This window comes from Oryctolagus cuniculus, chromosome 1 (genome assembly GCF_964237555.1).
Source record: "Oryctolagus cuniculus chromosome 1, mOryCun1.1, whole genome shotgun sequence".
NCBI classification, from domain to species: domain Eukaryota; kingdom Metazoa; phylum Chordata; class Mammalia; order Lagomorpha; family Leporidae; genus Oryctolagus; species Oryctolagus cuniculus.
This window is the reverse complement of record NC_091432.1, coordinates 40700917-40727942: the sequence shown is the minus strand read 5'-3', so window position 1 is coordinate 40727942 and position 27026 is coordinate 40700917. Positions and strand designations below refer to the sequence as shown.

Here is a 27026-nt window from a genome sequence, read left to right as displayed (position 1 = left end):
ATGTATAGTTTTTTAGAAAGATTTATCTTCTGATTTTATTTTCTTAATAAAGCGTTTACATGAGTCTCATTAGAGAGCAGGGGGTGTATATATCAAGGGCTAAATTAAATTTATTAACATTATTATCATTCAATTCCTATCTGGAATAATAGATTTGAAAAAATAATATTTTCATTTCCTACTGCCTTTAGCATGCTTAGCTCAGAATGAATTTCTTAAATTCTTTAAATTTCTTTACTCAAATGAGTAGAAATCCGACTGTTGTATAGGGGTGTTATGAGAATCTATTTATTTTATTTTATTTATTTTTTTTTTTTTTGACAGGCAGAGTGGACAGTGAGAGAGAGAGACAGAGAAAGGTCTTCCTTTTGCCATTGGTTCACCCTTCAATGGCCGCTGCACTGCGGCCAGCGCATCGCACTGATCCAAAGCCAGGAGCCAGGTGCTTCTCCTGGTCTCCCATGTGGGTGCAGGGCCCAAGGACTTGGGCCATCCTCCACTGCACTCCCGGGCCATAGCAGAGAGCTGACCTGGAAGAGGGGCAACCGGGACAGAATCCGGCGCCCCACCCGGGACTAGAACCCAGTGTGCCGGCGCTGCAGGAGAAGGATTAGCCTATTGAGCCGTGGCACCGGCCATGAGAATCTAAATAGATAGTGTTTCTGATTAACTTATTGAAAAGCTTGGTACTCAGTAGCTATTAATCAAATGATGATCCCTTCTAATTTTTTTCTGTTCATTTTAAAAGAATCATGTTTTAGATTGATATTTACTGTTCAAAACAAACAGAGAAAAGTAAATATATATATATATATATATATTCTTTTTTATGGTACTTCACAGGCAAACCTGAGAGAGATTTGACAACACAATTTAAATGTAGATGCAACGGACACAGATGGCATTCACAAGGTGATCCTATGTGAGTCTTATAGGATTTACCCCAAGGCAAATACTGAAGTCCACACTACTGTAACACAGTGATACATTATTACTGGGTCTCAGAGATAAACAAGTCACCTTTTATGGCTGTGGTTGAGTTTTCATTTTTTCCCTAGATGTTTAGAATTCCCAAATCACTACCAGCATTTTCATTTCCATTTCAAATCCAATAAATAAGGAGGCATTTGTTATATATTTGCCTCTGCTTAGAGAAAATATAATTATAATTCATGAATTTTAAATGTGAAGATGGAAAAAATAAATACATGCTATATTTATAGCTGCAAAGCTGGTTTCAAGTAGAGACTAATTCACTCAACAGACATTTACTGAAGATCTGGTTGTGTAGTACTAAAAAGGCTCACTATAACATTTGTATGCAGGAAGTATATTATGGGGATAAATGAAATTTTCTTGTAAGGGCTCATACTCTAAAATATCCCTAACAGTTTTCTGTTTTCACCCTCCAATCCTTCACACACAGCTCAACACAATTGATAAAGTATCCATAATACAATTATAATTGGATTTTCCTACAGTTAAGAAAGAGAGGCAAATGAACTTCAACCAAACAGCATACATTTACATGTCCATACATGAGAATTATTTTCATTACTGTTGGTTTTCCACAATTTAACTTCTACTGTTATAAACTTGTAAAATGACTCAAAGAAAATCACAAACTCATTGGAAACGGACACTCCAAAATTGTGTGCCTGGGTCAGTGCATAGTATTTCACTGAAGATTTTTTCTTTTTAAATTTTATTTAAGGTAGACAAACTTCAAGTATTTCCTTATATTGATTCAGAAATATAGTGATACTTCCCATCTTACCCTCCCTCCTGCCCATGCATTCACCCTTTTTCCTCCTCCTTCTCCTATTTCCATTTGAAGAATTTTTTAAAGTTTTTCATAATTTTTCATTATAGCATATTCAGGCTCCTATTTTATCCATTTATTAACGTTTCTCTATTTTAGAAGAACTTACTAAACTCTCTAGATTATGACGGCATTTATTATTTCTGACATTTTAGTATGATGGTTATAAATTTTGACCTCACGTGTTGAAAGATTTGGATATCAGCCTAATCTGCCACTGACTGTGTGACATATGGCCATTTTTTTTAGCATTGAGGTTTCTACTTCCTTTAAAAAAGAGAATTATTTATTTATTTACTTACATCTATACTGATATATTTGTGTATATATATATATACACATATATATATATATATATAGAGAGAGAGAGAGAGAGAGAGAATCCTGTCCTTTGAGTCACTCCACAAATGACCACAGTAGCCAAGTCTGATCTAGCCCTAAGGCAGGAGCCAGTAACTCCATCCAGGTTTCTCGTGTGGATGGCAGGGAACCAAAATATCTTCCCAGACACATTAGTAGGGAGCTGGATCAGAAGCAGTGCAGCTGGGACTCAAATCGGCACTCCTATAGGTAACGTTGGCATTGTAGGCAGCACCTTAACCTGCTGGTTGAAGCATTAGCTTCACTATTTCTTCACTGATAAAATCATGATGAATTTTGCTCTCATGATTGCATACAATAATGCATGTAAGAGCATACTTCAATGCTTGGCCTAATGTAAGTTATTTATGAATATTTGCTCCTGTTAATTGTGTTACTATTCCTTTCATTACTATTATCAATTAAATTCATTTTCTTGATACAGAAAATGTGTTTATTCTTCTGGGCACCCATAATACTAGTAGACTCAGTTATCCTACTATGCTTTGTATTGCATTACCCTTGTATCTGCATCCTGTACTGAGACTACCATAGAAGCCCTGAAACTGGGACAGGGTATCCAATGCTGATGTGTTCTACTAATAAATGCTTATTAGACGTTCCTCTTTCATCTCTCAAGTAGCTCATATATCTTCACTAGTGAATGAAGAAAGATTTCTGTATTCAAGGAAGTTTCAGAATTGTGATGGGTACAGACAAAAGATAATATCAACCATTCGCTGAATAGTTTCTAAGTACCACCTACTACACCAAGGATTAGCATACACATTGGCCCATGTAATGCTCACAATAGTCATTTACAGCATGTTCTAATGTCAATCGTGCATATCAGAGGAGTGATCAAATATATTAAGTATAAAATAAAAAGCTCTCTGTACCCTGTGAGTTGCAAGGGTTACTGAACTACCCAGATACAAAAATTACAAATAAAGATGCTTAATGCATGATAGAACATTAGGAATTTTGATCTGTCAAATAGTAAAGTAGATGTATAGTGAGCTGTTAGTTGCTTAAATGAAGATGTAGAATTAAATTCAGTGTCCAGGTAAGACACTAAAGAACCTCATGTGCCTGGAATAAAGGCTTTAAACTTCAATTCAGCATTTCAGAATTCTATAATAAGATGTCATGAAATGTCTCCAATCATATTTGTGTGATTTTTATGAATGTATATAAAAATCAAGGTCACTTCTTTCTACTAAATACTTCTCTCTGTTCTAATCTACATCTTTGCAACATCATCCAAATCATTGCAGCAGCATCTTAACAGGACTCCCAGCCATTCTCCTCTACTTTCGTATGTCTTCCAAACTGTGAACAAAAGAATCTGCCCATTCCGTTTTCCTTAAAAGGTCTCAGTATTTTAACAATCTCTATTGGATTAAATCTAGCCTTGTTAACATCATATTCAATCAAGCTTTATATGGATTGCCATCTAAATCTCTTCTTAATATCATCAACTTTGTCCCAATGTTCTACACTAAAAGCATTGAATTCTAGGCAGTTTCACATTTCTTATATTTATTCATTTCTCTCTCTCTCTCTGTCTCTCTCGCTCTCTCTCACACACACACTTTTTCTTATGTTGATATCCTGGGATTTCTTCACCTGGATAATTTTTGCTCTTTCATGAAACTTCAATTAAAGTGTTGCATTATCCAGGAAACCTTGCTGAAAACTAAGTGTGGGAAAAGCATCATTTCTGTTTTCATACATAACATTGATAATATGCATTTATGTCTCTCATACCTTCTCCATTTATCACATCTTCCCCAGCCATCTATTGAGTGTGAAACAACACATAAACAATATTCAAAATGCAACCATGGATCAATATTCTTCAGAATTCCATCTCTGATTTCACATACCCATGTCTTCTAACAACAATAAGAATTGCTACCAACTTGTACATTTCTCTAGCTAAGAATTTAATTAATTCTTTATTTATTTATTTCAAGATTTATTTATTTATTTGAAAGTTAGAGTTACACAGAGAGAGAAGGAGAGGCAGAGAGAGAGAGAGAGGTCTTCCATCTGCTGGTTCACTCCTCAACTGGTTACAAAGGCGCTAACTGTGCTGATCAGAAGCCCAGAGCCAGGAGTTTCTTCTGGGTTTCCCACGCTGGTGCAGGAGCCCAAGGACTTGGGCCATCTTCTACTGCTTTCCCAGGCCATAGCAGATATCTGGACTGAAAGTGGAGCAGCTGGGACTCGAACCAGTGCTCATATGGGATGCCAGCACTGCAGGCAGTAGCTTCATCCACCACGCCAAAGCGCTGACCCCAAAATTTATTTTACTGTGTTCAAACAGTGTACTATGTTTCTTTACCATGGCTTTAATCTGCTTTAATTGTTTTGTGTTATCACTGTGGCTTAAAATTCAAGCCTGTTTTCTGGCACATAGTGAATGCTGATTGATTAGTACAATAAACTAAAATTAAACAACTCATTACAGATGCTGTGCAAATTTTTGCTGTGAATACATGCCATTGGCCCCATGGAGTATATGATTTTAAAACAGAAATCAGCCCACAATTTACCAAATAAACATTAAAACAAGAATATTGCTAGAATGAACAGTTAACTAATGTGTTGTCAAAAGTATATAATAAAGGAAAATAAAATAGTCAAAAGATCAAGGAACTGATCACTGAGGAGGTGTTGATGAGATGAGATATAAAGGAACATGGGAGTACAGATTTATATAATCTGAATAGCCCTATACCAATTAAAGGCATGTAATCAAAACTCAGTAACTTTCCAAATTACAAGACAGCAGCTATGGATGGGTTCACTATTGAATCCTACCAAACATTTGTGACAGAAATAATTTCAATTATCTTAATATTTCCCAAGGTTTGGAAGAAGAGTAAATCCATTATAATTCATTCTATGAGGTCAACATTACACAAACACTGAGACTAACCAGAGACTTTATAAGAAAACACAGACCAATAGCTGTCTTGAACATAGAGACCAATAGCTGTCTTGAACACAGACACAATATACTCCATAAATTTTTCTTTAGAGTTATATGCTGTGATCAAGTTGTATTTGTATTAGATCCATAAGTTTATTTGCAAATCTTCAACTTTTTTTAAAAATCAATTTCTGTAGTCTGTTGATAAAAATACTTAAAAAACCCAACAGCTGGCCGGCGCCGCGGCTCACTAGGCTAATCCTCCGCCTAGCGGCGCCGGCACACCGGGTTCTAGTCCCGGCCGGGGCTCCGGATTCTGTCCCGGTTGCCCCTCTTCCAGGCCAGCCCTCTGCTGTGGCCAGGGAGTGCAGTGGAGGATGGCCCAGGTGCTTGGGCCCTGCACCCCATGGGAGACCAGGAAAAGCACCTGGCTCCTGGCTCCTGCCATCGGATCAGCGCGGTGCGCCGGCCGCAGCGCGCTGGCCGCGGCGGCCATTGGAGGGTGAACCAACGGCAAAGGAAGACCTTTCTCTCTGTCTCTCTCTCTCACTGTCCACTCTGCCTGTCAAAAAAAAAAAAAAAAAAAAACAAAAAACAAACAAACAAACAAAAAAAAAACCAACAGCTAAGATAATACTTAGTATTGAAAAACTGGAAGATTTCTGATAAGAACAATACCAATGTTCTCTCTCCCAAATTTTTCATCATTGTACAGGAATTCCCAGCTGATGAAATAAGATAAGAAATAAATAGAAAGACATTTAGGAACTAAAAGATCCACATGTAGAGAAGGAGGAAATAAAACTGATTTATGCAGATGACATGAGAAAGAACTGATATAAAGAGCTCTGATAATAAAATGTGATCAGTACAAGATTCACACAGAATTAAATTGTTTTCCAATACCAGCCATGAATATGTGGAATTTGAAATTAAAACAAATTTCAGGGCTGGAGTTTTTGGTATAGTAGGTTAGCTTCTACCTACAACACCAGCATTTCATATGGGTACCAGTTCATGTCCCAGCAGCTCCTCTTCCCATCCAGCTCTCTGCTTAAGGCCTGGGAAAGCAGTAGAAGTTAGTCCATGTCCTTGGGCCCCTCAAGCCCTATAAAAGACCCAGAAGAAGTACCTGGTTCCTGCTTAGAATCAGCCCAGCTCCTGCTGTTATGAAAATTTGGGGAGCGAACCAGCAGGTGGAAGAGCTCTCTCTCTGTCTCTTCCTCTCTCTCTCTGTAACTCTGCTTCTGATATAAATAAATGTTAAAAAAATACTTGGAAACAAATTTGCACTTCCATTAGTACCTCAAATGAAAACTTTCATATAAATTTCAAAAAATAGTTGTGAAATATGTATATATGCTGAAAAATCTAAAATTCTAATGACAGGTTTCAAGAAAAAAAGAGAGATTCCATGATCTGAATAGGAGGACATAATATCATCAAATTAGGAGTATTTCATAACCTATTCTATAGAATCAGTGTAATTTCAATCAAAATCTCAGACAGTTACATTGTATCTATAGACCTGATTCTAAAGTCTATATGGAGAAACAAGACACATTAAAGCCTTCTCAATATTGAAGAAGAAAAAAAACATTTGGAAGATCAACACAATCCAACTTCAAAATATACTTCCAAGCTATAGGAATCCAGACAGTGTGGCACTGGTAAAAGAGTAAATGTATCAACAGAATAAGACAGAGACTTCAGAAAGAGATCTATTTTTGTCAGTAAAGAATTGCAATTAAAGCAATGAAATGCCACTATACATCTGTCATAAAACCTTAATCTGGAACAATGAAAACACCAAATGTTGGCAACCATTTAGATTAACAGGAATCCTCTTTCATTCTGATGGGAATGAAAAATGACACAGTTAATTTGGTAGACAATTTTTTGGCCGATTACAAAACTAAACTTATTGATACCATAGCACACAGCCTCTGTACACCTTGTTATTTACTCAAAGGAATTGGAAACTTAAGAATGCACAAACACACACACAAATGCAAATCACAGTATGTTGATGTGTTGCAGCTTTGTTTGTCAACACTTGGAAGCAAGCTGAATATCCCTCAGTAGGATAATGGATACATAACCTGATAATAGAAAATTATTCAGAGATAAAAATAAATGAGCTATGAAACCATGAAAATATAGGAAGCTTAGATTCATATTGGTTAGTGAAAAAAGCAAATTTGTAAAGGCATACTGGATGATCCTAACTATATGACATTCTGGAAAACGCAGAACTATAAAACAGTAAACAACTAATAGTTGCAGGGGTTCATAAAGAAAAGAGCAATGAATAGGAGGACAAAGAATTTTAAGACAGTGAAATTGTTTTGTATATTATGATGACAGATACACTTACATGATACATTTGTACAAACCCATAGAATTCACAACATCAGCAGTGAGCTAAGGTAAGATGTGGACTTTGCAAAACAAAGACATGTCAAAGCAGGCTCATTCATTGTGATAAATATACCATAGTGGTTTAGGATCTTGACAGAGAAGTCATGGACTTATGAAGGGAAATGGTTATATTGGAGCTCTGTAAATTCTGATCAATTCAGTAAACATAAAACTGCTATAAGCAACAGAGGTTTTTTTTTTTTTTTTTAATTTAAAGCACAATTGCGTTTTACTTACAAAAGTGGGAACAATATATAGAAAACCCAAGCTTAAACTAATGGAGCCCGGGTGCTGAAAGATTGTTTCATTTCAAGCACCCAGGAGGAAGAAAGCAAGGTGAGAAATCAAGCTGAACAGTAGGAAGGGGTAAAGAAACTGTAGGACTGTGGTTTTCTTTTTCTTTTTCTGTTTTATTTGATAGGTAGAGTTATAGACAGAGAGAGACAGAGAAAAAGGTCTTCCTTCCATTGGTTCACTCCCCAAATGGCCGCCATGGCCGGCGCTGAGTGCCAGGTTCTTCTTCCTGGTCTCCCATGCGGGTGCAGGAACCAAGCACCTGGGTCATCCTCCACTGCCCTCCCGGGCCACAGCAGAGAGCTGGACTGGAAGAGGAGCAACCAGGACTAGAACCCAGTACCCAGGACTGTGGTTTTCTAATGAGGACTTTCTTATTTACACTAGGGTAAATTAAATTTCAGAATTAGCATCAATGTTATATTTCAAACAATATAATATGAATATAGGCATTTATTTTTTCTCAGAGCAGAAGTAAAAGCTGGTGAAAGAGGACCAGTTAAAAGGTGAAAAGGGCAGGCACAGTGGGTGAAACCGCAACCTGCAGTGCCAGCATCCAGTATGGGTGTTGCTTCAAGTCCTGGCTGCTCCCCTTCCTATCCAGCCCTCTGCTGTGGCCTAGGAAAGCAGTGGAGGATGACCCACATCCGTGGTTCCCTGTACCTGCATGGGAGACTGAGAGGAAGCTCTTGCATGGCTTCAGATCAACTGAGCTATGACCATTGCAGCCATTTAGGGAGTGAGTCAGCAGTTGGAAGACCCTTCTCTCTCTCTCTCTCTCTCTCTCTCTCTCTCTCTCTCTCCATTGCAGCCATTTAGGGAGTGAGTCAGCAGTTGGAAGACCCTTCTCTCTCTCTCTCTCTCTCTCTCTCTCTCTCTGTGCCTCAACCTCTCTAGGCTCTGCCTTTCAGGTCAATGAATAGATCTTAAAAAAATGAAAGGAGTAAAGGATTCTGAATCTCTGCTGATAAGATATGTGCATGGACTGAGTTAGCATTTGAAGTTGATTTGGAGAAAATAAATTAAAAAAGTAAAGGAAAAAGTAAGCAGAGATATTTAAGAGGTAACAAATGTCTGTAAAGGTTTGTGGATGGGCTGGATAAGGCAGAAGATGTCAAGGATAACATGTGCATATGGTTTATTTGGTAAATACTGATGCAATTGAACTTTTTTTAAAAAAATATTTGAGGTCTCTTGTGTCTCTATGTGAATTTTAGCATCTTTTTTTCTAGATTTGAGAAGAATGTCTTTGTCATTTTGATTATAATTGCACTGAATCTATAAGTTGCATTGGGTATTAAGCATATTTTGATGATATTAATTCTTCCAATCCATGAACATGGAAGATTTTCCCATTTGTTCGCATCTTCTAGTACTTTTTTTAGTGTTTTGTAATGTAAAACTGTTCTAAAATATAAATAATACCAAATAAGGATATGAATGAAAAAATGAAAGTGGTAACTTTACTGATAAATCTAGAACCCCCTTTTTTTAAATGTTATAATCATTTATTACACATAAAATATGTGCTATTAACAGAGATGCTGTGATTTCCTCAGAGGAAAGATACTATTAAATCTTACTTGTTCCATTTTTATGTGTCGAACAAGTTGAAAAAAAGAAAACACTGGTGCTAGGAAAGTGGAAATCTATTATCATTTTTATTGATGAATTTGAAAATTACATTGTGAGCTACAGCCAAATTTGGATATTCTAATACTTCTTCAGTCCTGAAATCCACAATTGCATGAGAAAATTAAATGTATGAGCTACTACCTGTTTAAGTATAAATACCTGACTATAGAACATCCTCAAAGCAGGTTAGAGGTAAGAGCTCCAGAACTGACAAAGACACTCTGGGCCCTGATGAATAGAGAAGTTAAGAGTGAAACAGCAGTAACTCCCTCCTGAAGAAAGATCTGAAAGAGGGAATAAAGGGAGGTCATGAGAAAGAAGCAAAACAACAACAACATAAAAAAGGCAAAAAAAAAATTACAAAAACAGTGTCCTTATTACCTTAACCCTACTATATATTTCAAAACTGACTGGTGCATTTTAGATGCGTGGCAGCACAGCACTCACAAATATACCTTTACCTTGTGTGAGAAATGAAAACTAAGTTGAGGAATGTTCCTTCAATAGCAATCTCTTTTGTAAAATGAAGGAAAACTTTTCTCATGAAACCAAGAGGAGAAAGGTCTATAATGAAATCATCCTTTGGTGAATATGTCAGTTCCAAACACATTACTCTTTTCTTCACTGATATTAATGAATTTTCTAAAATAATTTATTTATTCTATGTTTCTATCAGATTGATATTGAATTTCTCTCTCACTTTAGATTATAAGGACATTGCAATATATTTATAATATGGAAACTATTTTCCAAGCTCTCCTGCGGAAATACATTATTAGATACAAATTATTAGATATGCTTGCTCTGAGCCAGTTTTACTCAGTGCTACCTGTGCATCAAAAACTATATGTGAGTACTTAAAATAGTAATACCATAACTAAACTGCAACAATGTTAACATTTTGATTGGAGATATTTGGTGTAAAGGTGAATATCTACATTTTTCACAAAGTTTGCAGTAGTATCACTATGTACTCAGAACTAGGATTCATTCTTTGAGAAGTAATTATTTAGATAACTAAAATGTAAACAGATTAACTTGATCAGAATATTTCATAAAAAATCTTTTTTAACGATTTATTTACTTATTTGGAAGTTAGAATTACACACAGAGAGAAGGAGAGGCAGAGAGAGAGAGAGAGAATCTTCCATCTGCTAGTTCACACCCCACTTGGCCACAACAGCCAGAGCCATACCAATCCGAAGCCAGGAGCCAGGAGGTTCTTACGGGTCTCCCACACAGGTGCACGGGCACAAGAACTTGGGTCATCTTCTTGCTGCTTTCACAGGCCATAGCAGAGAGCTGGATTGAAAGTGGAACAGCCGGGACATGAATATAAAAATTCTTAATTTTCGGCACCAGCACCATGGCACAGAGGTTTAAAGCCATGATGTGCAGTGCTGGCATCCTGTATGGGCACCAATTCAAGTCCTAGATTCTCCACTTCCAGTCTTGCTCCCTGCTAAATATGTCTGGGAGAACATCAGAGAATGGCCCAACTCCTTGCACCCCTGCACCCATGTGGGAGACCCAGAAGAAGCTCCTAGCTCCTGGCTTTGGCCTGGCCCAGCTCTGGCTATCTCAGCCATCTGGGGAGTGAACAAGCAGATGGAAAATCTGTGTGTGTGTGTGCATGTGTGTGTGTATGTGTGTAACTCTGCCTTTCAGAAAAGCAAATAAATCTTTTTTAAAAAAAATCTTAATTTTCTAAATAAAAGATATAAAAATATCTCTCCTCTCTGGTGTATATAAATGATTCTCTCTTGTACCTAATGTGACTAATCTGATAACTAAACTACTACAATTAGCTCTGATAAAAGTTATTTGAGTAAATGGAAAAATGTACCATCTCATGAGTGAAACAATGGTAGAATGGATAGACAGATAAATGCACAAATCAAGGCTCGTAAGTTCATAGACTGATGTGTGCATGGAGAACATCTGATATGTGAGTAACTGAGTGAAGGAGATAAAATATAAACAGATAAGTCAGTGAGTAGTAGGAATTATGAATAGGTTATTTAGTGAATAAATGGATAAATGATTGAGCAAACAGAGCAGAGAAGGATTCAGGACTTTTTGACACCTCTGTTTAGTGCCCAATTTACCAAACTGCCCAGACAAAATTTATAGTTGAAACATTTGACAATAATGTTTCATTTTGGCAGTTTATTAATTAATGTATCTCCTGGTATTAACTTCACTGAATATATTTCTGATTAAAATTCAGTATAAGCTAGATTCTGGTAGAGTTTAAAGTAGAAATAGTTTTCTGATGATCCACAGGAAGAATAGAATCAACATTTCAACATCCTAAATACAGTTTCAGGGGATATAATCTGATCAGAGAAAGATGAGGCAGACCTGCCTATGTAAAGCAGTCTATTAATAATCACTGGGGAAATAAGAGAGGAGTGACAAAAGACTGCACTTGCTTAAACTCTAAATTCCAATAATTAGGCAAAGGTGAAAGGAATAGTTTATTGCACATCAGCTATTAGTCCCCCTAGAGCTCACTGAATATGATCAACCTGTGACTTCACTATAAGACAGGCACAGTACCATTGTGATTTGCATTGGTACATTAAGTTCTACATAATGAATAGCTCTGTGGCAGGAGCCACGGCTCACTAGGCTAATCCTCCGGCTTGTGGCGCTGGCACACCGGGTTCTAGTCCCGGTCGGGGCGCCGGATTCTGTCCCAGGTGCCCCTCTTCCAGGCCAGCTCTCTGCTGTGGCCAGGGAGTGCAGTGGAGGATGGCCCAAGTGCTTGGGCCCTGCACCCCATGGGAGACCAGGAAAAGCACCTGGCTCCTGCCTTCGGATCAACGCGGTGCGCGGGCTGGAGTGCGCCGGCCGCAGTGGCCATTGGAGAGTGAACCAACAGCAAAGGAAGACCTTTCTCTCTGTCTCTCTCTCTCACTGTCCACTCTGCCTGTCAAAAAAAAAAAAAAAAAAAAAAAAAAAAAAAAAAAAAAAAAAAAGAATAGTTCTGTGGCTTTTTCATCAGAGAAGCCTATGAAAGAACAGAGAATCTTTTTATCCAGTCCATATAAATAATAATAATGGAAACATTCCTTACCTCATCTTTAAAAAGAAATGGGGCCATTCCGTGGCATAGTCGGCTAAGCCTTTACCTGCAGCACAGGTATCCCACATGGGCACCAGTTCAAGTTCAGGCTGCCCATCTTCCCATCCAGCTCTCTGTTAATAATCTGGGAAAGCAGAGGAAGATACCTCAGGTACTTACTTGGGTACCTGGGCCCATGTGAGAGACCTGGAGGAGGCTTCTGGCTCCTGGCTTTGGATGTTGGCCCAGCTCTAGTCATTGAGACTATCTGGGGAGTGAACCAGCAAGTGGGTGACTTTTCTTTCCGTCTCTCCCTCTCTCTCTCTATGTATGTCTGTCTCTGTAACTCTGCCTCTCAAATAAATAAATAAAATCTATTTAAAAAGTTGAGAAATTTATTTAATTTAAGAAAATAAACATTTCAACTATTCTTAGACGTTAATTGTTGATGTCATTTTAATATATTTCATTTTTGCAAACAAGTTTACAGTTACAGAAAAATTACAAATATATCACAAAGATTCTTCCATATAGTTTACACCTAATTTTACTTAATGTTAGCATGATATATCAGTATGGTACATTGTCGCTCCCCCTCTTCGTGGAGGAACGACACAGGACCCTGCGCTGTTCTTTCGTCTGCTCGGCCCTCCCCGGGTTTGCTGCTGGTTCTTCCCGGGCTGGCTACTAAGGGCAGTTCCCCCTGGCCACATTCCCCACTTCCGCAGGGGAGCGGCACACCGCCGGCCGGCTCGTCTCGGGGGCTGCGCAGGTGTTCCTTCAGCTAGATGTTCCCCTTAGATGTTCCCCATAGATGTTCCTGGTGCATGCCGTCTCTCTCCTCCTTTATAGTCCTCCTCCGCCAATCCCAACTCGGCTGCCCACACGCCGAGTACGCTGCTCTCCTCCAATCAGGAGCAAGTCCTACAGTTTATTGGTTGAACTGGAGGCAGCTGTGCGGAAGCTGTTTACTTCTCTCCCAGCGCCATATTGTGGGAGAGCAGATGCATAGAATAAGTCTTAATTCCAGTAACTCAGTCCAGTCCGGGCTGCTCCCCACAGTACATTAAAAAATTTAAAAAAATAACTACATGAACAAGTAGTTAAACAAATTACCTAATATCCTTTTTTTTCTAATCCAGGATATCATGTTGCATTTAGTCATCATGTTTCCTTAGTTTCTCTTGGATATGATATTTCACAAACTTTCCTTAATTTTGGTGATGTTGCTAATTTGAAGAGTACACATCATGCATTTATTATTTTATTGGGGTTTGGATTTGGAGGAGAATTGTCATAGAGGTAAAGAGCAATTTTCATCACATTGTATCAAGGAGACACGCTGTGAATCTGACTCTTTGTGTTGGCCTTTATATATGTGGTTAAAGTAATAATGATTATCTGATTCCCTTACAGCAAAGTAATTTTATTTATTCCTTTTTCAGTATTGTACTCCTGGAAGAAGCTATTATGCACAGCCTCCTGTCATGAAGGAACTTAGGTTCCATGTTTTTCATCTAAAGGATTTATTTTAAATTCACTTATACAGGAGATTTGTCTTTTCTCCATTTATTTATTTCCTGAATTAATTATAATTATTTGAAAATGAGCTCTTGTCTTTTCCCCTCTAGTACCAGAATACAGGATGCTACTTTCACAACTACTGCTAAAGACTAAATGAGTTAAAATGCCACAAAGTTTTCAGTTACTATGATCAGTCTGCATGTAATAAAACTTACATCTATCAGATTGAATGTACAAAGTGACTGGCACTGTGAAAGCAAGTAATAAGTTTACAAAGTTAGTGTTGTGATATTTGGGAGATTGAGCAATGTCATGAAAAGACTTATGAAGGTTCTTTGGTAGGGTGCTTTCTAACAAAGAATTTAGCTCTGACATAATTTTATTGTTCGTATGAGAATATATCTAATAAGTTAGATATAACTTGGCGGTTTTTTTTTTTTTTTTTTTTTGACAGGCAGAGTTAGTGAGAGAGAGAAAGACAGAGAGAAAGGTCTTCCTTCCATTGGTTCACCCTCCAAATGGCTGCTATGGCCAGCACACTGCAAGGATCCGAAGGCAGGAGCCAGGTGCTTCCTCCTGGTCTCCCATATGGGTGCAGGGCTGAAGCACTTGGGCCACCCTCCACTGTACTCACCGGCCACAGCAGAGAGTTGGACTGGAAGAGGAGCAACCAGGACAGAATCCGGCGCCCCACCTGGGACTAGAACCCTGGGGTGCCTGCACCGCAGGCAAAGGATTAGCCAAGTGAGCTACCGTGCCAGCCAATATAACTTGTTTTTTTAAAAAAGTATACTAGATCGGGGCTGGTGCTATGGCATAGCAGGAAAAGCCGCTGCCTGCAGTGCCAGCATCCCATATGGCACTGGTTGGAGTCCTGGTTGTTCCACTTCTGATCCAGCTCTCTGCTATGGTCTCGGAAAGCAGTGGAATATGGCCCAAGTCCTTGGGACCCTGCAACCATGTGGGAGACCCGAAAGAAGCTCCTAGTTCCAGGCTTCGGATCGGCACAGCTCTGGCCACTGTGGCCAACTGGGGAGTGAACCAGCAGATAGAAGACTATCTCTCTGCCTCTCCTCTCTCTGTGTAACTCTGACTTTCAAATAAAAAAATAAGGCTTTAAAAAAAAATAGCATACTAGGGGCCGGTGCTGTGGTGCAGCGGGTTAAAGCTGCGGCCCGCAGTGCCAACATCCCATATGGGCCCCGGCTAGAGTCCTGGCTCCTCCACTTCCAATACAGCTCTCTGCTATGGCCTGGGAAAGCAGTGGAAGATGGACCAAGTCATTGGGCCCCTCAGCTCTGGCCATTTCAGTCATTTGGGGAGTGAACCAGCAGATGGAAGACTTTCTCTCTCTCTCTCTGGCTCTACCTCGTTCTATAACTCTGTCTTTCAAATAAATAAAATAAATCTTTAAAAAAATAGCATGCTAGAATCCTCAAGTGAATTCCCTTTAGGGATTATAATATCAGATGTTTTAAGCATGCAGAAATGAAAGGAAAGAAAAACAATTCAAAGAAGATATGCAGACAACAAAAATAATGGCACTGTTTTATTAACATCAGGAATTCTATATCTTATCATACCATTCACTGTTCTCTCCCTTCTTATATAAATTACTGAATTAAATGTATTTAGAATATACCTCTTCAAGACTAAGACTATTGAACTTGTTCAAATGGTCAACAGTCATTGATCAACTTTTCATATTTGTAGGAAATGCTGAAGGCATGCTAGGGCACTAGACCCTATCCAGCACTTAAAGATATCTGCACACAAATTACATTTTGCTTGTTGTCTGTAGGTTTAAAGTGAGGAGATTTTGTAGTCTCTCTTCTTTGCCAAAATTCTGTTACAGAGTTTTCCAAAATGTTCAATAAATGCACCTGGAGTCATCAGAGACCATTGATTCTCAAGCTATGTCATGTATTGTGATCACTATTGAATGGTATATTTCTTATGACAAACTCCCATATCCAAAAATGCTGATTTTGTTGCCCTGGAGGGAATTCTGGGAAATAAATTTTAAAAGTCCCTAGTTATTTCTAGCTTATAGCTAAAGTCATCAGCAGCTGATATCCTTAACCTGAAAATCAAATGATACTCTAAAAATGAGCCTCTTTGTGTCATGGTTTTCCTGCCTCCAGATAAAATGATCTTTCACTCATTAGCCAATATCATTCACCATTATTTAGTGTTTTTGACCAGCTGTTTACTATTAATAAACATCTCACTGCTCTTAGAATTTACCACTTCCCTAGGAATCTTCTCTCCACACCATTGTTATCAATATTTACATTTAAATACTTGTCCTTAATGTGTTGCACTATGTGAATTAATGGTAAAATTACTACTTAAACAGTACTTTATGCTTTGTGTATCTGTGTGGGTGCAAGCTGTTGAAATCTTGACTTAGTATATACTAAGTAGATAAAAATAATGGAAAATGAATCTTAATGAAGAATGGGCTGGGAGAGGGAGTGGTAAATGGGATGGTTGCGGGTGGGAGGGTGGTTATGGGGGAAAAAGCCGCTATAATCCAAACTTGTACTTTTGAAATTTATATGTATTAAATAAAAAATTTAAAATTTAAAAATACTTGTCTTCCAAAGACATGACCAGGATAATTTTGGGGGAAATTGCAAATGCACACTTACAAAGAACTGCTGCGAGGCATTACAAAAATCTAAGAAATTATTTATTTTTTGGTAGACTTTGAGAGAGCTGGATCAGAAGAGGAAGGCCAGAACTAGAACCAGCACCCATATGGGATGCAGATGCTGTAGACAGAGGCCTAACCTACTGTGACACAGTGCTAGGCCCCTCCAGTGTGTCTTTTATCTTCTACAAGATACAAGTGAAATTGAAATGTTTTTAAAGAAAAATATGCGTTTTAGACACAAATATTAAAATACTCTTGTTGCTATATCCACAGTTGAAAAACTTCTAACTGGTTGTAATTTACATTCAAGCCTCTGCCTCTTATTCTTATCTTTTTGGTCCCTTGCCATTTTTTGAAATTAGTTTTATATTATCATGTAGAACTTGTTAATAAGACTCTGGCCATTAATATTTATCTAAGATACAATTTTATTCATATCTTGTTAGAAATATTAAGTTCAATGTTGTTCTTATGAAGTGAAATGAGAAATAGAACACTGCACAAATAATTCAAGGTAAAATTTTCTCCCAGAGAATATTAACCATACTTGTAGTTTATGTTATCATTCCATATAATTTCCTCAATTCACAGTTCACCATTGCCTGTGCTGATAGCATGCCAGTCTACATTGTATTTCTCATTATTGTTTTATTCAACAAGAAGGCCATATTGAAAGATACTAGGGTGTCTGTGGTTGTTAATTCTCTCTCTCACTCTGACTCCAATGCCAAGCAACAAGGTCAGGGTCATTAGGGATAGTTGTACTGATCAAGTATGCTCAGTGTAGAATCCTAAAGTCTAATTAACAATACACACATCAATTCAAACCATAATGATAATGGAAATCAGTGTCCTAACACTTGACAATAGTTGGGCAGAAAATATCGATTGTGGATATTTATCCTTGTTATAACTTATTTAGGAAAACTATCACCCTCATAAGATAGATTAAAAAAACACAAGAAAATCTGAAACTTATGTAGATTATTATTAGTGTCAATGACAACAGCAATTAAAATTATAATCAGTGTGATATTTTGTCACTGGATTACATATTGTGCATGAAAGTATCAGTCCGCATGTTGCGTGGAATAATATGCTCTTAAAATGTGCAACTATGGAGAAGAAAATACATATCTACATTTTTAGAATGTTAACTACACTTATTCATATCTTGTGGATAGCTTTCATCCATGGTTTCAAGCACCTATATATGTATGAAAATTTTATGGAATGTTTTTCTTTTAAATATGAGAATAAATTGATCAATGTTTCATTATATCTCAGAGATCAGACGAAAAGATATGATTCTGCAAAAGTGATTCTAAAAAAGACCCCAGTACTTTTCTTTTAAGTGATAAAGATTGAGAGACCTCTGAATAGCTTACTGTATAATATTTTAAAAAATAATCCACAGAAAGCATATCTTTAAGTATTTGTCAAAAGAAATTCTCTCCTGTATGAAGCAGAGTTACTCATATTTTAGTCTCAGTCACTAATCCACTTTTCTTTGTCATCCCTAGGAATGGCCATCTTTTCTACCTCCATATTCACTCTTTTTTATTATTATAAATTCATTTATTTGAGAGTCAGAGTTACAGAGAGAAGGAGAAACAGAAAGATCTTCCGTCCACTGGTTCACTCCCCAAAAGGCTGGGCTTATCCAAAACCAGGAACTAGGAATCTCCTCTGGATCTTCCATATGGGTGCAGGGGCCTAAGCACTCAATCCATCTTCCACTGCTTTCCCACACCGTTAGCAAAGAGCTGGATTGGAAGAGGAGCAGCCGAGATATGAACTGATGCCATTATGGGATGCCAGTGCCACAGGCGGAGGCTTAACCCAGAACACCCTTTTAAGATTTGTTTATTTAATTATCAATTATTAATTTATTTGAAATCAGAGTTACACAGAGAGAGGAAGAGAAGGATAGAGAGAGAGGAAGGGAGAGAGATCTTTCATATATTGGTTCACTCCCCTAATGGTTGCAACAATCAGGACTGGGGTAGGCCAAAATTAAGAGCTGGAGCTTCTTCTAGGTCTCCCAAGTGGGTGCATGGGCCCAAGAACTTGGGCCATCTACTGTTGCTTTCACAAGTGCATTAGCAGGTAGCTGGATTGGAAGTGGAGCAGCAAGGTCTTGAATAGGTGCCCATATGGGATGCCAGCATCACAGGTGGAGCCTTAACCTGCTATGTCACAATGCCATCCTCCCATATTCACTTTCATTATAAACTATTGAAGGGTCTTTCAATCAACTCTGCATTTTAAAATGATTTTCTACTTGTAGTAGAACAATATTAAAAATAACAAAACTTTCATTTTCAGATCATTTTGAAAACGCAGTGTTGGAACAAGGACATAAGTGTCAGCCAATTTAGACTCTTTCCTGAAAGTAGACAGCTCAATTCACATAACAGATATATTTGGTATCTTGAAAATGGCAGAAGAATAAAGAAAAAGAACTGATCAAGAGCTACAACTATGGTTGTTTTGGAAGAAGGAGGAGGGAAGAGTTAGGTAGGTGAAGCATAAGAAATATTTTCTGTGCACTAAACCTGTTCTGCATAATATTATAATGATAGGCAGACACCATTATACATTCACCAAACATCAAAATGCTTAGCACAAACAGTGAACCTTAATGAATGTGCCTTTTAAAACTCATTTCAAAGATTGTATTATCTCAGTATGAGATGAAGAATGTATTACTACTACCTAATTATATTTTCAAAAGTTTAAAGCAACCTCTGGGCCAGCACTGTGGCTTGGTGGGTAAAGCCACCACATGCAGTGCCAGCATCCCATATGGGCACCGGTTCAATCCTGGCTGCGTCACTTCAGATACAGCTCTCTGCTGTGGCCTGGAAAAGCAGTAGAGGATGGCCCCAGTGCTGCACCAATGTGGGAGACCTGAAAGAAGCTCCTAGCTCCTAGGTTCCCGAAGGCCCATCTCCGCTGTTGCAGCCATTTAGGGAGTGACCTCTCTCTCTCTTCCTCTGCCTTTCTATAATTCCACCTTTCAAATAAATAAATCTTATTTATTTATTTATTTATTTGACAGGCAGAGTGTACAGTGAGAGAGAGAGACAGAGAGAAAGGTCTTCCTTTGCCGTTGGTTCACCCTCCAATAGCCGCCGCGGCTGGCGCGCTGCAGCTGGCGAACCGTGCTGATCCAATGGCAGGAGCCAGGTGCTTTTCCTGGTCTCCCATGGGGTGCAGGGCCCAAGTACTTGGGCCATCCTCCACTGCACTCCCGGGCCACAGCAGAGAGCTGGCCTGGAAGAGGGGCAACCGGGACAGAATCCGGCACCCCAACTGGGACTAGAACCTGGTGTGCCGGCGCTGCAGGCAGAAGATTAGCCTAGTGAGCCATGGCACTGGCGAATAAATAAATCTTAAAACAAAACAAAACAAAACAAACAAACAAACAAAAACTCAGTGAAGGGAGTTTAGGAAATAGGTGTTCAGATAAATAAGTTTATATGTGAATGGTATTTATAAGACCAGATATACAAAGTATACTTACTGTACATAAGTACTTTATAGCACTCTATTTAACAAAAAGCAGTTCCCCTGGGTATACAGATTAATACCTTAAAACCATTCTACATGTATATGGAGCAGAATGATTATATAAAGGGAAAATAGAAGTTCCAATTGTTTACCATTGGAATGAGAAGTTGCAATAATAAAAGGGATAATCCTAGAATGATCTATGTGATGATAAATTAGAGGCATCACCATATAGTCATGTTTCCTTAACATAGATACATATGGATAAAAGCTAAATATTTATACCTTTATATTTCTTTTTTATTTTTTGAGAGTATTTAGCTATAACTATACTCCAGTAGCTATGAACAAACCTAGAGTACCCAAATCCTTGTTTCTAGTACTATTTTCTGAAAAAAGGAACCAGCGATCCATTTAAAAATTGCTGATTTTAGGACTGGGAAAGGAAATACACAAGATAAGCTTGATCATCTTCAAGTGTGAAAATAAAGAAGTACTCAAAATACAAAACAAAACAAAATCCATGCAGATATGTTACAGAGACACAGTGAACACTGAAAGACTCCTGGATGACCAAGCCTGGAATAATTTGACAGGAATATGACTAAAATAATAATGGATCAATGTATAAAATTAAACTCTAAGATACAGTGGAGAGGAGACAAATTCCTCTTCTAAACACATTGCAAATAGCTTATATTGAAAGTCCAAACTGAAGAAAGTGGAGTTAAACCACATATTAATTTTTCCTTAATTATTCATTAATTTGAGAGGTAGAGAAGCAGGCGGGCAGACAGAGCTCTTTCACCTGCTGGTTCACTCTCCTAATTCTGGGCTACATGAGGTGGAAGTCAGTAGCTAGGAACCCAGTGTCGGTTTCCTGTGTGAGTGACAGAGAAGCAACCTTTTGAGCTATCACCTGGTGTTTCCCAGAGTGCACATTACTGGGAAACTGAAGTTCATGGTGGAACTGGGATTTAAACCCAAGTATTCTAATGTGGAACACAGATACTTCAATGGATAGCTTAACTGGTAGGGTAGGCCAAGCTTCTGCCACCCAATCTATAAATTTAAGATATGTCTAGTTACATTCTTTCAAAGAGTAAAGGATGGTAGGGGGGAGAAATGAAATCTTTACAGTGGAGAAAACTTTCAGAAACTTTCCAGCCAGGTGTTCAAAATGAACATCCTCATTTTCTAGTTTCCTGGATAGATGGTCTCTCTGCTACAGTATGACAATGGTACTTTATTTTTTTGTTCTTCCTCTCCAAATCCCGTAACATCAGTCTTATCTTGAGGGAAAAACTGATATTCTGAATGAGAGACATTTTATAAATCTGATGATTACATATCAACACTATCAACGCCCTCTACGACATGAAAATATTTTAAAAGCTTAAGGATAAATAGATTCTAAATGTCAGATCTTGAGTGAGAAGTCAGAAGTAAAAGAAGACATTAATTAAAAACTGAGGATATATTAAGACTATTGGTTATTGGTTTATTAATTATGTGATTTTTCAGAAACCTGGGTATATGTGTATATATATATATAATATTTAAAATGATAATGCATAGAAATGATTCAGATACTAAATTTGGATGCATTAAGGTATGGCAGAGACTGGAAAGCAACTCTAAGAAATAAAAAAAATTCATATAAATGTAGATGGATTTACTTTTAAATTTATTTTAATGTTGTTCTAAAACTGTTAGATAATACACAAAATGCGAAGACTTGAGATTGTTTTTTTTTTTTCAGTTCTCTTATTCAAAAAATATTCAATTTTTACCAGATTGTAGTTACTTTTATTTAATTTCATTCTTTAATTGATCTTTTTTTGGCAACTGTGGTTTTTCATCTAATTGCCTGGGGATATTGTTGTTCAGTGCTCATGAGTTCTTGTTGGTTGTGTTTTCTGTAAGCACCTGTAGTTTAGGGGCCATTAAAAAAAAGGTATTGGACATTTATTTGATTTTTAGCCACTGTAAATGTTTGCTTTCGATTCTTACTAACATTTTATTTTATAATCAGTACTATATTTCTATATAGGCATTTTATTAAAAACCAAAATCATGATCATTTTTCTTAATCTTCCCTTTCCTCTGTGTTTTTTAATTTTGTTCATATCTCCAAAATATACAGTCTTTACCCTTTTCCCATAAACACTTATTGTAGATTTCACCTCATTCCCATTGACACTTTGGTAGAAGTTACTCTAATCTGGTTTATTTTCTTACTGTGTTTTGTTCAGTAAATTTAGAAGTGAGTTTGGGAAGTGGATGTTTAGTCTAATGGTTAAGCTTCCCAAATCAGAGTGCCTGGGTTTGAATACTGGTTCCAGGTCCAGATTTCAGCTTTCAGCCAAATCAGGCTGCCAGGGGCATTGGCGGTGGCTCAAATATGGGTTTGTACTACCCACGTGGGAGACTTCTGTTCCTGACTCCTGGTTTTGGTCCTATCTCAGAATATTTTTGGCATTTGGGTGGTGAACCAACTGAGGGACTTGTTATCTTTCTCTCACTTTCTTTTTCTTTCCCACCCTTCCCAAAAATAATAATTAAAGTTTATTGTTTTAACAGCCTTTATTTTTGGAATGGTTTTAGGTTCCCAGCAAAATGGAACAGAAGCCGGTTGTCACACATTCACAACCTCCCCACCATCAACATTACTCACTAGAATGATGTTTTTGCAACTATTGATGACCAATGTTGATACATCATCATTATCCAACATTCAGGGTTTACATTAATATTCATTTTTAGAGTTGTATATTCTATGGGTTTTGATAAAAATATAATGACATGACAGATATTCACCACTGTATTATAATACACAATGCTTTCATTTCCCTAAAAGTCCTCTGTGCTCCTTCTCTTTTTTTCTTTCTACAAACTGGATTGGTTTTGCCTCAGTTCTGCAAACATCTTTGCAACATCTTGCTGACGAGGTCTTTAATCATGTCACATACTTGCTTTGGAAAAACTAAGGATTTCCAATTAAGTACACATGGAGCAGGTCTGTCCTTGAACTTTCCGTTTGCCCCAATAGCATTATATCCCATAAGTACCCTATTTTACCTCATAGACAACAAACCTGACTAAAGTCCTATGATTGATCACTTTACTTACAAATAGACTCGAAGAGTTTCATTTACCTGAAATGCCTTTCCCCATCCTTTGCATAGAAAATGATCATGTTTAGATAATTTACTTAGCATCTGTTCTGGTTATCACAAATGAATTTGATATCTACTCATTCATTTCCAATACAACACTGTCAACGACATCTTTCACAATCTGAGTCTTAATTACATTGCAGTTATTTATGTAAATAATTAAACACACTTTACTCACATTTACATAAACTAACACTACTATCATAGTACACTGATTTGCTTTTTGACTTAAATCCAAATTTTAAAAATTGAAGAAATTCAGTGATTACAGAGAAGAATTTATTTCTAATTTACTTCCTATAAATTTGAAAAAAAGATATATACAAAGGAAGAAAAATGAAGGTTGTAATAGTAGAAAACAATAGAAATAGGAAGATGGAGAGCCTTAATGCCTTTATTGAGTCTATTATTAAGTTAAATTTGGAAAAGTAGTAGAAGATCAAAATGTTTCAGTTAGACTTTTTATAACCCAAAGACACACTGTGAAATTATGAATCTTTTAAAATAATGTACTTTACTTTCTCTTTGACCTGTGAGATTTTGCTTAAATTATTTTTACAATTATCCTTCTTTTCAAAATATTACCAGAACCATTACTTTTTATAATGTAGTTCATATACTAAGATATTTTGCTTGTTAAAGTAAAATATTCACCAATCAAAGTTAAATTGTCAAGTCAAGGAAAATATTACCCAATTCTACTAAATTGGAGCATTGAGGTCTGATCACAACTTGGCTGAAATAAAGGCTAGAAAACAGAAGTAGTGGAAAAATACTGGAGAGTTTAGGGGATCTGTCAGTGGAATGTGTAGAGCAGAATGAGCTATTCCTGACTTTGCAAATGTTTTTCTTTATAACTAAGCCATCTGGGTTTGATAACTGATTCCTACCAAAGTTAGGCTCCCACCCTCCCACAGAGACTGGGAGATACGGGTGCTGCACACGTCAAAGGGATGGCTCTCACGCTCTTAGGAGACAGCCTGGAATCCTAAAATTGGCAAAAGTCTTTTTAAAAAGTTGTGCATATGCCTCAAAAGGCCAGGGAAAGAATTTATAGCTGCAAGTTCTCTAAAGTAAGCAGTTCAAGAAAAAGGAGGTCAGAGGCCCAGAGTTAGGCAGAAAACTGTCTAAAGTCCATTCAAGTTGAGAAGAGCTGTAATTTCATCTTGTTCTTTTTTCAAAACTGAGGACGTACCCTCTGAATCTTTGAATATACTGTCTTCTCTCTCCACATTGAGGATTGTTTACTAGTTTTTTTTTTTTTTTCTAAGATTTCTTTATTTATTTGAAAAGCACAGTTACAGACAGACACCGGGGAGAGACAGAGAGAGGTCTTCCCTCTTCTGGTTCACTCGCCAAATATCTGTAAAGGCCAAAACTGGGCTGGGCAGATCCAAAGCCAGGAGTCAGGCACTTCTTCCAGGCCTCCTTTGTGGGTACAGGGACCCAAGGACTTGGGCAATCTTCTACTGATTTCCCAGCCCATAATAGAGATCTAGATCAGAAAAGGAGCAGTCAGGACCAGAACCAGCACCCATATGCCATGCTGGCACCAGAGGTTTAACCTACTACACAACAGCACCAGCCAGAGTAGGTTTTTTTTTTGTGTGTATTTTTTTACATAATATACATAACCTGTTATTAAAATTACTAAATAGTCACATAAAATGATCCATAAATGTGGTATAAGATTTGTATTGTCTTTGTTTGGTTTCCACAAATAATCTAGAATTAATGAACTATTACTGTCCCAAATGTATATCTTCAAATTCTATTAAGTGCTACACTATGGATAAATATTGAAGACATACTGTTAAGAGAAGTAAGCCAATCACTGAATGGCAAATATAATGTGGCTTAACTTACAGAAGGTATCTACTGTAGTTTGACTCACAGGAGAGTAGAATGAAGTTTTCCAGGAGCTGGAGTGAGGGGCAATGGAGAGTTACTGTTCAAAGATTATGGAGTTCAGACAAGAAAATTCTCACAGACCTGGTATACAGTGTGCTTACAATTAGCAATATCATACACTAAAGGATTTTAGGAGGATATATCTCATGTTTCTACCACAAAAGAAAAATAAAAAAGAATCAACCCACTAAGTATTTAAAATACGGTTAACTGTGTAGCGAACCAGGTGATGAGTCACAGAGACAAATTTCAAACCCCAGCAGACAAAAGCGAAGCCTGAATGCTGAGCCATCGGAATTTCCTGTCTGTCCTTCCTTAGATTTGGAGATTGTGGACACTCCGAGTGAGTGGGTGGGAGGAGGAGACTGAGATTCTTTTAACAATCAAGTCATCAAATGTCCTGAGGTTCCCTTTATTTTGGGTTCTCTAACATCAGCTAGTTGCTCGCTGGGCTTTGTGTGCCACTAACTATTCTGAGACTCCATCTTCTCAACTGACTGGAAATTTTGATATTTCCTCTTCACTCCATTCTATTAAGAACAAAATTATAGCACCCAAAGGAAACTGTTCTTAATAATTAGTATTTAACCATAGAAACTCAAGTCACTGGTCATGTTAACTCCCAACCTCCAAAATAGTGCAGCCTCTAGACTCGTGCAAACACTTAAGGGAAAGAGGAAGACCAACCAATCTTCAGGTGTATGAATGAAATCTACCAGATCCAAAAAGTAGATAAACAAATGTCATCTACTTTCATCTTTCCTTAGAATGGCATTACCCAAGAGAAATGTAAAGAGATTCACATATATAGTTTCAAATATTCCAACAGCTTCCAGTTGCTCAGGAAAAAAAAAAAAATAAAAGCAGGAATCAGTATTTGCTCTAGCATTAAAACACACATATCCCATACCAGAGTGGCTGGGTTTGATACTCACCTCTGTTTTCTGACTCCTGCTTCCTAATTTAGATCCTGGGAGGCAGCAATGAGGATTCAGTAAATAGGTTCCTGAAAGCCACATGGGAGACCAGGGTTGAATTTCTGGCTTGGGGCTCTGGCCACAGCATATCTGCAGTAACTATGGTATCTGGGGCATGAACCAACAAATGAGAGGGCAATCTATATCTCTCTGTCTCTTTTTATCTCGCTGCCATTCAAATAAGTAGTAAATTTAGAAAAATGAAAAAATACTAAAATCAGCTTAAATTTATGTTAACGTTATTTTTCATTTTACTCAATATCTGTTCTTGCACCCCCTAAATGGTTATACATGCGTACTAATGTCTATTGAGTCATTCCATAATACAAATTTCAAGACATCACTGTATTTGCTACATAAGTAATATTTATTTTTATTTGATAATTAAAATTAATTTTTAGCTTCCTGATTGCTTGGATTAGTCATAGATAACAGTCTGTGTAATTTTTCACTATTCTCTCTACTAAAGAATAATCCATAGAGATTATGGGATTTGGGATTTTCTTTTAGATCAAATTTATTTATTTATGATTAATTTACATTAACACCAATGTGACTTGCTATTTCACCATTTAAGAAAGGATAGAACTGAATTGTTGGTAATGCCAAAATCCTAGAATTAGAATTTTATCACTTATCCTTGGTAAGTCAAGAAGAAATATTCTTCTAAGTTCCATGAGTTTTCTCTAAAAGTGCATTTTCATACTCATATATTCA

The 27026-nt window shown here is 37.3% G+C and overlaps 1 long non-coding RNA gene across 1 annotated transcript in view; it reads right to left on the bottom strand.

Annotated features, from left to right (window-relative positions):
* The window catches only part of LOC127492387 (uncharacterized), a 47152-nt gene that overhangs the window by 2363 nt on the left and 17763 nt on the right, over window positions 1–27026 (bottom strand). The window contains exon 2 of the long non-coding RNA XR_007921803.2: window positions 26268–26338. This is a non-coding gene — a long non-coding RNA (uncharacterized lncRNA). The remainder of the gene's footprint in view (window positions 1–26267; window positions 26339–27026) is intronic.